General features: G+C 37.4%; 1 pseudogene; it reads right to left on the bottom strand.

Moving 5' to 3' along the window:
* Positions 1 to 1,314: 1,314 nt before the first annotated feature.
* Positions 1,315 to 6,767, bottom strand: LOC105716257 (U6 snRNA-associated Sm-like protein LSm5; annotated as a pseudogene).
* Between the last annotated feature and the right edge of the window lie 5,857 nt (positions 6,768 to 12,624).

Genomic DNA, 12,624 nt, shown 5'->3' on the forward strand with positions numbered 1-12,624 from the left:
AAAAAACACTAAAAAGTGAGTAAAGAACATGAAAAAACACATTTCAAAAGAAGACGTACAAGCAGCCAACAATCTTATGAAAAAACCTCAGTGACACTGATCATTAGAGAAATGCAAATCAAAACCACAGTGAGATACCATCTCATGCCAGTCAGAATGGCTATTGTGAAAAAGTCGAAAAATAGCAGATGCTGGTGAGTTTGTGGAGAAAAAGGAATGCTTAAACACTGTTGGTTCAAGTGTAAATCAGTTCAACCATTGTCAAAGACAGTGTGGCAATTCCTCAAGACCTAAAGATAGAAATAAAATGACTCAGCAGTCCCATCACTGCATATACACCCAAAGGAATATAAATCATTCTCTTTTAAGGACACATGCACATGTATGTTCACTGCAGCACTATTCACAATAGCAAAGACATGGAATCAACCTAAATGCCCATCAATGATAGACTGGATAAAGAAAATGTGGTACATATACACCATGAAATACTATGCAGCCATTAAAAAGAATGAGACTAGGTCCTTTGCAGGGCCATAGATGGAGCTGGAGGCCATTATCTTTAGCAAACTAACACAGGAACAGAAAACCAAATACCACATGTTCTTACTTATAAGTGGGAGCTAAATGATCAGAACACATGGGCACATAGGAACAACACACACTGCAGCCTATTGGAGGGTGGAGTATGGGAGAAGAGAGAGGATCAGAAAAAATAACTAATGTGTACTAGGCTTACTACCTGGGTGATGAAATGATCATTTCAACAAATCCTCATGACGCAAGTTTACCTATGTAACAAACCTCCACATGCAATCCTAAACTTAAAAGTTAAAGAAAAAGAAGAAATAGAAAAAAAACAATATGTGAGTGGATAAACAAATTGAAATCTGTCTATATAGTAGAATAGCACTCGGCAATAACAGGGAATGAACTACCGATACGTGAAATAACATAGACGAATCTCAAAAATGTGGTTAGCACAAGAAGCTAAACACAAAAGACTGCATTCTATATAATTTCATCTAGAAAAGATGAAATTAATCTATACAGACAGAAAGAAGAGTAGTGGTTGTTGAGGGTTTAGCCTGGGCCATTGACTGCAAAGTGGCACAAGGAAATTTTGGGAACTGTTGAAAATATTCTATATCTTAATTGTGCTAGTAGTTACATGAGTGTGTAATTTCTTCAATAATCTTAGAAATGTAATTTTAAATGGATGCATTTTATTCAAATTAAATATCACTAAAGATGTAAAAGTATATACATGTGTGTGTGTGTGTGTATTTTTTTTTAGATTCAAATCACACCACCTTAACACTCATTCTGGCTCCTCATGTTTTCTGCCCGATACAGACAAAAGTCATTGCTATTTAAAAATAGCAATTGGCCATTTTTGCCCTGTGGTCTCTCAGAAAGACCAAGTTGACTTTGGGCATCTTCCTTCTGCAGAGCCTCCTTTCCCACTTTCAACTCGTCATCATAAGCCTACCATTAACAGGGAACACTGATGAAGCGGAAAGGGGCAGCATATATGGGTATTATGCAGCTCTAGATTTAAGTATTGTAGTCTTGCCTTCTCATTTGCACCCCATCCAAGTTATGTTACTCTTTGCCCCTTGCTTCTCAACTGTGTTTTGACTCAATAAACCATGTAGTTTGAGGTCTTAATTTGATCGATGAGATCTTGGACCCTGACTTCTGCAACAGCAGCATATACTTAGAAGCGATCACAGCATCATGGTGATTTCTCATCTTGACAAGACTGCAACCTAATTACACTGTAAAATCCAAAGATGTACAATGGAATCAACCTTAAGAACTGGAATTTTAAGACATTAGAACAAAAAAACAGACATGTAACGATGAAATAGTGAGAAACCCCTAGGTAAAAGTGGGCAAACAATGAGAAATGGTGAAATTAAAAGAAAGGAATTTCACATAACAATAGAAAAATACAGTTCATTGTGACATCAATATGTGTCTGGTATTGATGAGACAAGGTTCCTAATCATGATGGTAACCAGTGATTGTTATAGTGCCAAATATTAATAATATGTTCATATTTTTAAGTGGTATAATCCATTCGTGCTTTTGTCAGTGAACTCAGCATAACTGTGAGAACAGCTTGGCATAGGCACATTGAGACATACATAGGTAGTAATCCTCTTTCCTTCCATTATAAAAACTTGGCAGTTTTAATGCATGCAAAGATTAATATAACTCAGATAATTTAGCTATAAGTTTGCATCTGAATCACCAAGAAAATCATACAAGTATTCAGAAGAACAGCTTAAATAATTATAGCAAATTCAAAACATTACCAAAATCATTGGTCTGCAATAAGTCATAGATCCATTTCTTCTCAACGAGATAATCAACATAAAACAAAAACATCAATCAAGTATCAAATAAGAGTTAGATAACTACTGTGGGCTCAGTAATCTAAGCACTGCACATCGTACAAAAACACCTTGAACATGAACACTGCCTGCTCTGAGGCCCTTGCAATCCAGTCTTTCCTCTTCAACCAATCTACATGAGACAGTTTACATATATTGCAAACTGGTACATCAATTCTCATGTGGAGCAAAAAAAAAATATCAAGACACTTTAAAATGAACTTTGTCACCAGTACAGAGAACCCCACTCCCATCGCCAGTATCAGTCTACTTCCTGGGATCCCCAAGGTAATGTAGTTAGTTATGTTAGACACGAATCTGCCTTTCCGAATCTTCAGAGCTGTATCAGCCTTTTGATGACCATCAAATCAAGGCCTTCATTACAGCTTGAAAAAAAAAAAAAAAAAAGATGTAGAAATGTATAGATCAAGCTTCTCTCTGCCTATTTCATAATATTTCCCTCCATGTGGGCCCTTCCCATCACTAAAGCAGTGCAAAAATTAGTAGCCCACATCATTATCAAGAGGGTAATGAGAATGAACTTTGACTTGTACTTGGAATCTAAACCAGAGATCTTGTGGGCTCTTGATAAGCCAGGTTATATATACACAGGCTGATATTCAACCAATAGATACTGGTACAGCCATCCCAGTTATTAACATGTGCAAGTTCTTCCCTCCTAAGTTGATAAGTAGGTACTGCAGCAGTTGTTCCCCATCAAATTCTCCCTTCACCCATATGGAGCACCCTTATTTTCCCCTGGAAGCCTGAGCCATCACCAGATTTAATTCACTGGAACCTATGCCTCATCAGTTGTTAAATATTCTGAATCGATTCCAATAGTGTGTGCCAATTCGCACACATAGAAAGATGTATTTAATATAACATCCCTTGGGAGGATGGACTTTTTAGTCTACCCAGTTGCCTAGCAATAAATAGAAACATTAGTTGGGTCCCTTGCCCTCCAACTGTTTGTAGATATTTTGCTTAAGTAAAAAAATGTGAATGTATCCAATAACTCTACTCCTAACACACAAATACTAGTAACCTGGGGTTCTTCACATCTTTAAGCAAAGAAACTTTGGAAATACCTGATAAAGTATATAATTGAAGAATATTTGAAAGACAACTGAAGCTTTAAGCATTAAGCTTATTAGAACTAAACTTCATGATCTGGTCCAGTAAAATTCTCATTTATAACCTGGTAGGAATATTCTGCACTGAAAATCCTTGGGGGCCTCTGTCAGTTCTATTATCTATTAGGAAAAGAAATACCAAAATGTGCAAAATGGTGAGGAGTTGTTCCTAGTCAATGTCTTAGGAAAATGAATGCAGTTGCCATACGTATTTTACAATGCTCCTTTTTCCCCATGGCAAGTTGTATACGCTAATCATGTCACAAGTTCTTACCCAGGTACTTTGCACTACGATTTAAACACGTCTGTTTCCTGCACCATGGTCAAGTTTCACTTCACTGTTCAGCTGCCCGCTCTGCTTTCCTTTGATTGTAGTGACATCTAACGTCAGATTCAGAGAGTAGCTCAGCTCAGCCCCTGTCGAGCTCCAAACTGACTCTTGAGCTTGTAAACCCACCTCTTCGGTGGACAGAAGTTCACTAGGATAACTTGTGGGGCCGAGAAAAACATGTACAAAACTGAGTTAAACTGGTTTAAAACTGAAATGGAATTAGTGCCTGAACCATGAATTTTCAAAACTGGCTCCTTCTCATCTTGAGAGAAGTTTACCCTCTAAAAACTCATGTTTTGGGAAAATACCTAATACATCGGTCCATCTTACTGTTAAAAGAGTTTTGTCATTAGTTCCTGGGCTTAGTGGGCTCACTTGAATAATTGTTATATAATAAATAAGAGAAGCTAATATTTATCGGGAATTCATCAATTATCATTTTTTAAATACTCCTTTATTTTGTCTTCCAAGAAAGGGAGGAATTTGACCTTTGCATTTGTGTGTTATCTCCAGTTACAGCAAAGAACGTGCTCTAGGGCAGGCCCCCGTGTCTGGGAAGGTACTGCCTCCCTTCTGTCGCTTTTCACGTTCTCTCACATTTCATCATGACAACACCTCTTAAGAGAAGCATTATCATCATTTCTATTGACATTAGTAATTTGTCTGTGGTCATGGTGGCTACTGAGCAGGACCGGAACCCAGACATCCTAGCCCCAGAACAGAAGGACCACTGGAGTCTGGATGCTCAGGGCAAATGGCCCCATGATCGCTTCTCCTCACATGACTAACAAGTCATGACAATTGTTAGGCAATGATGACAACGTTAGCGCAAACATCACAAAACTGAAATCAGTGGTCACACCGTAAGTTAAAGCATCGAAAGAAAGTTTACTTTTCAAGCCTGTTCTCTCTTTCCAATCAGCACTGGAGAATCAGTTCCCTGGCACGGTCCCCTATGGGCCACTTCTCCAGATGTTAGAACCTGTCTCCTCTCCTTTTCCAGGACCTCCGCTCTTAACTACTCTGCATACTGCCTTCCATAGTGGAAAGAACACAAACTATGGGTTCAAACGATCTAAAGTATAAGACCGGGCTCTGCCACTTACCGCGAGTTTGGACAAGTCACTCAACCTGTTAGGTTCAATTTAAAGTGGAGTAAAATATACAAGATGCTAAAGTGAGGCCATATTTTTCTATTTCGAATATAGTAAGGAAACAATTATACCCTCTTGGAAATGACAGAAGGATGTACTTAGTCAAACTAAAAATTCAAGAAATCTCTCTAAGACAGCACAGACAAGATCAGAGTGTGAGGACTGACATGCCAATAATCTAATAAATATAAGGCAGCCTGGAGGGTGTAAGTGAAGGCACACCACCCACCTCCAACAGGTTTGCAGTGGAGCCTGAAAATAAAGCTAAGTCATGTGATGATATGTGGGAGAAATTTTTCATCCTGCTGGCATTTCCAGGAAGTGCAATAAAACCTGGAGTCTTCATGCAGTGGGGAGCTACAAAGGCACCCAGAGCGTAAGCCTGGCAAAGATGCTGGCTTAGGAAATGAGGTCGCTGTGGAGGTTTAATAGCTGGTTGCACCCCTTACAGAAGCATCTTATCATACCTATATAAAAACAAGATCTGTGGTCATAAACAAAACAGTTTGAAGCTAGAAAAGAGGTTTCAAACTGAAAAGTGTCATTGCTAACTTTTTTACTGTAATGAGAACAATAAAGAATAAACTGAGTACTACAAGGATCAAATCAGTTAAAAAAACCAATGAGAAATTCAGGGTCTGTGGAGGCAGGCTAAAGAGATGCAAATTATAAAGCACACATAGATAATGATATCACATTTCCAATACAGATGGTCCCTGATTTACTATGATTTGACTTACAATTTTTCTGCATTATAATGGTGCAAAAGCAATACGCATTTAGTAGAAATATTGAATTTTGATCTTTTTCCAGGCTAGTGACATGTAGCGGCAGACTGCCCTGTGGTGCTGGGCAGAGGGAGCGAGCCCCAGCCTTGCAGTCAGCCATGCGCTCTGGAGGGTAAACTAATACTCTACAGTAAAGTGTGTTGCCAGCTGAAGGCTAATGTAAGTGTTCTGAGCACACTTAAGGTAGGCTGGGCTAAGCTACAGTGTTCAGTAAGGTATATTAGATGCATTTTCAACTTGCAATATTTTCAATTTATAATGGGCTTATCAGGATGTAACTCCACCATTAGTCAAGGAACATCTCAAATCTGGAAAACAAGTTTTCCAGAAATAAAGAGTTGATCATAATGAAAATCAATAACCAGCTAGATGATAAAGAAAAACACTTCCAGAAACTGAACACAGACATTTATTGAGTCTCAGGCAAAATTAGGAAGTAGCAATTTGTATTTTACAATATCTTGATGAAATCGTTTAACCAAAATCACTTCTACTCTAGTCTTCAAAGGAACTCTTTTCTTCTATTTCCAAGTAATGGTGATTAACTCACAGAAATGGGTATACATCCCTAAAACATTTCCCTTAATAGGAAACTCAGCTTTATAGAATCAAACCATTAAAAGGCAAAAAATATATATTTTCATTACAGGGCAAAACAGACTCCAGCATAAATCAAGGAAATGCATTCGTACCTCAGGTCCCTCTCCTCCATAAACCAACTTTATTATACTGTTTGCATTTAGCGAAATCTGATCTACTTTAGTATTCTTTCTTCTGGTAGGATTTCAAACTCAATGATATCCTCCAGTACCATATTGACAAAGTTATCAAATCCTAGAAGAGTATAAACAATCTCTTTATTACTCTTCATCACAGTGAGAATTTTTATTCTTACATTTGTCTATAAGCTCTAGTGACAGCAGCTGCAAGGAGCTGGTACTTGTGTTAGCTGCCATGCCTGTGATGGAAATGGCCTTCATTAACATTTTTGTTTTTTTTTTTTTTTTGGAGACAGAGTCTCGCTCTATCACCCAGACTGGAGCTCCTGCAACTCAGCTCACTGCAACCTCCACCTCCCAGGTTCGAGTGATCCTCCTGCCTCAGCCTCCCGAGTAGCTAGGATTACAGGAGCATTCCACCACGTCCAGTTGATTTGTATTTTTAGTAGAGACAGGGTTTCACCATGTTGGCCAGGCTGGTCTTGAACTCTTGACCTCAGGTGATCTGCCCACCTTGGCCTCCCAAAGTTCTGGGATAACAGGCATGAGCCACCATGTGTGGCCTTGATTAACATTTTTAAGAATAAGCAAATAATTCTACAAGCTTCTGGATAGGAAAAAAATAGGTCACACAATAAAGACAGATGGTCCTCAAATCTTTCTTCTATACTAAGAAGATGGTATACACTAAATAGGCAGAACCTAAACAGCTGTATCTAAAATGTACTAAACTATGCATAATCCAACATCCAAGCAAGCTCTCATTCCCATGAGATGAACAAAAAGGCATTTCAGACTTACTTACGAAGATTAATTAATACCACCAGTGTACCCTTCTTCTAAAATTATACACACAAAAAAAATTTAGTCCACCTATTAGTAAAGTGAAATAAATACTGAAAAAGAAATGACATAAAAGAAATGTCAATCGGAAATGAAACTGAAACTAAATGTCGAAAAGTTTATTTAATTCTGAAATAAGCAAATGCTAAATAATGTTATCAGTTAGGATGCTGCCTGATGACTAAAAGCAACAAAAACTCAGCTGGCTTAAACAATAGGAAGAGAAATTTTTGCTTAGAAAAAGCCCTAAGATATGACAGTTTCAGGCTGGAGGCTGCTTAAAATGGTGATTCTGATATTTAGACACACGCACACACGCACACGCGCGCGCGCACACACACACACACACACACACAGATTCTCTCCATCTTTCTCTCAGGCTCTTTGAGGTACATCAACATTGTTCTTCCTAATCATCTTCATGAAACCAAGGTGGCTGCCAGAATTCCATACATTGCATCCAGATACGCCTATATCCAATGGAAAAGAGAGCCATTTTCTTTACATGTATTGATTTTTATTAATGAGAAGAAACTTTCCTTACATTTTCCCTATTTCATCAGCAAGGATTATATCACATATTTACGCCTAAACCAGTAGTAATTTAGGAAGGAGAACACCATGATTGGGTAAAAATAGACCAGGGGTTCGGCCTCATCATTAATGACATTTTGGGATGGATAGTTCTTTGTTGGAGGGAGCAGTTCTATGCATTGTTTAAAATCTTCCTTGCTCTCTACCCAGTAGATACTACAGCACCCTCCCTGATTGCAACAATAAAAAATGTCTCCAGACATTGCCAAATGTCCCCTGGTTAAAACCACTGGAACACACTAATCAATCTAGCCCCTGAGGCTGGCTATGGGGCCCACCCCAAATATAGAGTAACACAGTAGAAAGGAAAAAGCTGAACCAAATCAATATGTTTCAGAAAAGAGAGCTATATGAAAGAAAAATAGCCTTAAGTAAACAACTGACCATATTCGTATGGTAATTCTTTAAAAACAATATATAGCAATGGTAAAAATATGAACTTAAAATTCTGTACTAATTAATTAAGAAGGGTCTAATGCAGTGGCTCACAGCTGTCATCTCAGTACTTTGGTAGGCAGAAGCAGGTGGACTGATCGAGCCAAAGAGTTCAAGACCAGCCTGGGCAACTTAGTGAGACTCTGCATCTACAAAAAACACAAAAATTAGCTGGGTATGAGTGGCATGTGCTTGTAGTCCCAGCTATTCCGGTGGCTGTGGTGGGAGGATCACTTGAGCCCAGAAGGTAGAGGCTGCAGTGAATTGTGATCATGCCATTGCACTCCAAGTTGGGAAACAGAGTGAGACCCTGTCCCAAAAAAAAAGAAAAAGAAAAAGAAAAATCAATCAACAGAGAAATGAATGAAAAGTTTTAGCAGGACTGAGGACTCTTAGTATACAGTTTAATCATCAAGCACAGAAAATGTCAATTTGTACTTATAAAAATATACAATGTAGTTGACTTTTAGAAATACATTTTTGAAAACTAATTTTCATTATGGATTTGTATATACAATATTTAGCCCTTAAGAATAAGATCAACTGGAGAAGCTATATTCTCTTTCAGGGAATACTCTTCTAATAGAATTTTTTGAAGCTATCAAAATACCATGATTCCCTGAGGAAAGATTTATAGTTTTCCTACAAACATACTTCATTCTGTTGCTTTGTGCTTTTACATCTGCAGGTTATGAATATATTTTTCACGTTAAAGCATAACTTTTAAAACTCTGATCACATTATAACACGTTAATTGCATCTTAAAAAAGAGTCTTTATACTCTAATTTCATGGTAAGACCATACCCATATTCTCCAGCCCGTTGAATGGAGCCAAATGTCCCACACATCACTCAAGAGCCCTGCCACTCTTTCCTCCCAAGGCGTACTCCCTTATTTTCTTGGATCTGTTCCTCTCTGGCTCTGCTTTCTTCTTCCCATCATCTGTATCTATTCTTGATCTATTTGAGAACTATTTGGGGATCTCATTTCACACTTGCTGTGGCTGCCTCCCAGCTCTGCACACTCCATTTTAACTTTGTCCATGTCTTCTAAAACAGCCCCTCCCTGAACTGGTCTGAGGAAACTGGCCAGTTTAGGTTCCTTATCTCCGCCATGGGATAAAAAAATGCTATGCCTGTTTAAGTGCATTTTTATGGCGAAAAGTACAAAGTTTACCACCACAAGGTACAGGTAAGAGCCTGATTGAAGGACTTGAATCTCTAATCCAAAAGCTACATGTACAATTCTACTTAATCTGATTTAGCTCACAGGGTAAATACCAAGGAATAAATCTCATTTATATCTATATTGTAAAAATACCACAAGTTTATTCAAGTGTTTAGATGTACTACTCTGAAAGTTCAGAGACTTTATGCTTAATGGAAATAAAGTATTATTGTTTTGCAATGGGAAGTACAGCTATTTTTGACAGAGCAAGAACTTGCAGATAACAGACATCGATTGTTATAGGCTTATAAAAACAACATGCATTTAAATGTTTGGTATAAAATTACACTGCTCAATAACAAATTTTGAAGCTATCTATTCCTTTAGTCCAAAGAGTCACTTTTTTCCAAACACAATGTTTTTAAAAATAACTATTTGCCTCTACAGGATTTAGAAAATAGTGATACATAAATGCTGTCTACAAGATATTCTTCTCTTTCATTTAGTGAATAGTTTCACAAATACCTGTCCTAATATGGTACAATCTTCAATATTATTACATAAAAAATAGATTCAGAAGTATTGATAGAATGGCACCATTTGTGTTAACATACAAATATAAATAGGTAGATATAGAGAGAGATAAACGGATGATTGATAGATGATAAATGGATAGAGACAAGACGTGCTTTAACAGAGATAAAGTATTTCTAAAAGAAGCCTCAGAAAGTAATGATTATTGCCTTAAGAAGACCCGTAGACTGGGAAAGAGATCTTTTGAAATACATGTATATTTTCTTAGTAAGAGACTGATAAACTGAAATACAAACAGATGGACACACACACACACACACACACACACACACACAAAGTGAATAGACAATCCTAACCCTAAATTTAATAACTTATGTGACCAACCAAACTTGTAAAAATATAGGACAATGTCCTTGAAAGAATCAACCCCAAGAGCAAAATAGCTTGATTTATTATTACAAGAGTAGAATTAGACACACTTATATTTTATTACTGAATAGAATGAAATAGAGAAGACCTACAATTTTGTAGCTTGGAAATTTAATGAAATATTTAAATTAATTATAAGGAGGGATGACTTATTTTACTTGTTTCATCTTGTAAAATTTTCTGTTGAAGAAGGTACTCTAAGCAGAGGCTAAAAGACAATATTTGAGATAATATTTTGACAAGATTAAAATTAGAATTAAAACTGTCCTCCAGTGAACTGAACTTTCTCAAATTACCAGGTAACCCATCAGCTATGAAAAGAATATTTTCTTAATTAAAAATAGGATGTAATATGATCTACAGGAAGAATCAGTTGAAGCTGTTGACAGTTGCAAATCCATTAACCATAAGGATGACTTTTAAGATTACTGCAGGCAATTTTATAAAAAAATAAATATAAGGTCATATGGAAAAAAAATGAAGACAGTTAATGCCAGAACAATACCAGCCACCTGGTATCAGACAGGTACAGTTAAGAAAATGATTAACATAAAGATAAACAAAGGATAATCTGTATAATTTTGCCATCATATACATTAATATATTTTAAATAATTTTACTTCTAAGAATAATCTTTCATAGAACCATTTGTGATTTATTATACAGTAAAACCAATTTTGGGTCACAAATACATATTTCAAAATATTATTTTAAGATAATATAATTCCAATGACTTTATTACCTCCTTTTACTTTTAAAATTGTCCTGGGTCAGAGGACACATTACATTATCACCCTAGTGCGAGAGATCCAAAGACGCTGATCAGCTCCGACATCACAGGATCTAGTTTCACTGCCCCACAGGTACTTGACTTCCTCTTTCTCACTCTTATCTTATAATTCATGTAAATGAATACTATGTGAGAAGTTTAACAGAGATGCAGAATATTTTGAGATTTTTCCATAACCGCTCTCAGTCAACAAGAAGTTGAAAGCTTTCCCAGCCTTTTTTACTAACAGGAAAGTTTAAGGATTACTGCCCAGCTATTTCTTTGCTTTGCAAAGGCTGGCTGGATTTAAAATTAAAATTATAAGTTTCTTAACCTCCAGCAAGAAGGATTCCACGTGAACAGCATGTTCCAGGGAAGGCTCCCTTTGAGACTCCTGTGTCAGGAAGAAAGCACAGCTAGACGAGTACGCACATCGGCAGTACAGTTACAGAATATACAACCTAGTTACTGCAGGTTTCTTTCAGGACCATGAAAAGTTTAATTAGGAAAACAGCAAAATTTTCTGTATCAAATGAGAAAATCCATATACCCATCTTTACAGAACAAAATCCAACATTCCTGCTTTTAAGAGACATAGTTTAAGAATAATGGCGGCCAGGTGTCATCACTCACACCTGTAATCCCAGCACTTTGGGAGCCCGAGGCGGGTGGATCATCTGAGGTCAGGAGCTCAAGACCAGCCTGGCCAAAACAGTGAAACGCGATCTCAACTAAAAAAAAAAAATTAGCTGGGCGTGGTGGCACGTGCCTGTAATCCCAGCTACTCAGGAGGCTGAGGCAGGAGAATCGCTTAAACCTGGGAGGTGGAGGCTGCAGAGAGCTGAAATCACGCCATTGCACTCCAACCTGGGCGACAAGAGCAAAATTCCACCAAAAAAAAAAAAAAAGGCTACCTTCTCAACGTGGTCAACTCAGCCAAATCCAGCACACTATAAAAGTTAAAATACTCGAGCACACCCCCTTAACATCAGGAGCAAGGTAGTCATCACTCCCATTCTTGCACAGGATATTTGTTAACATATTTGGAGCAATTAGACTCTCCCCAACAAAAAAAGAAGAAACGACAAAAGAGCCAGAGAAGGGAGAGTGGAAAGAAGGGAGGGAGGGAGGGAAGAAGGAAGGAAGGAAGGAAGGAGGGAAGGAGGGAAGGAGGGAAGGAAGGAAGGAATTAATTTATAAACAATAAATTTCGTTGAACCTGATTAAGGTTCAACAAAAATTTTCTGTAAACATTTACAACAGTCAGTAAATATTTTAGATTTTGCAGATGATACAGTCCCTGTCACAAGCACAGCTGACTT

Source organism: Aotus nancymaae, unplaced genomic scaffold (genome assembly GCF_030222135.1).
Source record: "Aotus nancymaae isolate 86718 unplaced genomic scaffold, 86718_ANA_hifiasm-v0.15.2.pri h1tg000025l, whole genome shotgun sequence".
In the NCBI taxonomy this organism is placed as follows: domain Eukaryota; kingdom Metazoa; phylum Chordata; class Mammalia; order Primates; family Aotidae; genus Aotus; species Aotus nancymaae.